A 1,957-nucleotide genomic window follows, 5' to 3' on the forward strand; every position below is an offset into this window, starting at 1 on the left:
CTGGGACTACAGGCGCCCGCCACCTCGCCCAGCTAGTTTTTTGTATTTTCACCGTGTTAGCCAGGATGGTCTTGATCTCCTGACCTCGTGATCCGCCTGTCTCGGCCTCCCAAAGTGCTGGGATTACAGGCTTGAGCCACCGCGCCTGGCCCATTTTCTTTCTTAAAATGATCTAAATGGAGAAAATTACCCTTTCCTAGAGTTTCTTCACCTAAATCATTTTATTTTATTTCAAAGGTCATTTCCACTCTCCTTCGTCCCTGACCACGCTCCACACACATACCTTGAATAAAATGTTCACTGGCAGAAAACAAACAGAAAACCAGCTACCACTTTACACCTGTTAGATGGGCAAACTCAGAAGCTGAACAATACAGGCAACCTTTCCCAAAGAGATTATCATATAGATAGACAAGAGCACTTAGACAAGGATGTTCACTGCAGTGTCATTTGTAGTGTGAGGAAGTTGGAGGCAATCAGTAGCAAACCTGGGGAGAGTCAGGTAACATAGGCAGGTGCCCACTCTGTAGGATTTGGGGGGAGGTCCAAGTGACTGAGCGGGTGATAACACAGCAACATGAACCAGGACAACATAGCCTGGGCAACGTAGCAAACCCCTATCTCTACGAAATCAAAAAATTAGCCAGGTATGGTGGCAGAGGCCTGTAGTCCCAGCTACCTGAGAGGCTGAGGCAGGATGATAGTTTGAGCCCAGTAGGTTGAGGCTACAGTGAGTCATGATTGGGCCACTGCACTCCAGCCTGGGCATCAGAGCGAGACCCTGTCTCAACAAACCAACCAACCAAACAAAAAAAACCAAAAGAAAACCCCCAACAAAACCCAATACTGAGTGGGAAAAAGTAAGAAATAGAATGTGCTATATGACAGCACCATTTATATACATTAAAAATACATGTACACAAAACCAAGAATAAAGATTTAAAGATTTTAGCAGAACACAGATAGAAAGATACACATTAGATATACTGAATGGTTCCCTATGGAGTAAGGGCAAGAGAATAGTGGGGGCACTAGTCAGGAGGAGAAGGAGAGATTGCATTTCAGGCACAGGTATACGCAAAGAGTTGGAGGTGTTGGAGAGCCAGTGCACTTGGGGAGCTGCCCACACTTTCATGGCTGAGGCAGAAAATTCAAGGGGAGAGTGAAAAGAGATTGGACCTGGGGGCCTTTTGAGGCACCTCAAGGCATTTGTACTCTATTTTGATGTCAAACAGAAGCCACTGCAGGGAGGAGAGTGGCCTGGCCATGTTTGGGTTTTAGAAAATTCAGTCTGGCTATGGTGGAGAGGACAGATCCAATAGAGAGAACTCGGAGGCCCGCGGAGCAGGTGGGAGAGTTGCCACATCCTGGTAGAGCTTCAGGCTTCCTGCCTTACTGACCTCCACAAATGATGTCCTCCACAGATGGCTGGGCACAGTGGCTCATGCCTGTAATCCCAGCACTTTGGGAGGCCGAGGCAGGAGGATCACTTGAGGTCAGGAGTTTGAGACCAGCTTTGCCAACATGGTGAAACCCCATCTCTACTAAAATTACAAAAATTAGCCAGGTGTAGTGGTGTGCGCTTGTAATCCCAGCTACTCAGGAGGCTGAGGCAGGAGAATCACTTGACCCCAGGAGGCAAAGGTTGCAGTGAGCTGAGGCTGCACCAGTGTTCTACAGCCTGGGTGACATAGTGAGACTCCATCTAAAAAAAAAAAGAAAAGGTGATGTCCTCCACAGGTGACATTACTGCCAAAGAGATAGAGGCCCAGCCAGCAACAGAGTCCTTGCCCAGAGGGCACCACGGTGACCATAGTGCATGTGATTTTGTGTCCAATGCAGAACCTAGCTGAGTCTGGAACATGCCATAAGGCCGGCGCAGATTTGCTGAGTTGACCCCACAGCTTCTCGGCAGCCTATCTTCAAAGAAACAGATGGGTCCTAATCATTCATAGAG

This window comes from Mandrillus leucophaeus, unplaced genomic scaffold (genome assembly GCF_000951045.1).
Source record: "Mandrillus leucophaeus isolate KB7577 unplaced genomic scaffold, Mleu.le_1.0 Scaffold541, whole genome shotgun sequence".
NCBI classification, from domain to species: Eukaryota; Metazoa; Chordata; class Mammalia; order Primates; family Cercopithecidae; genus Mandrillus; species Mandrillus leucophaeus.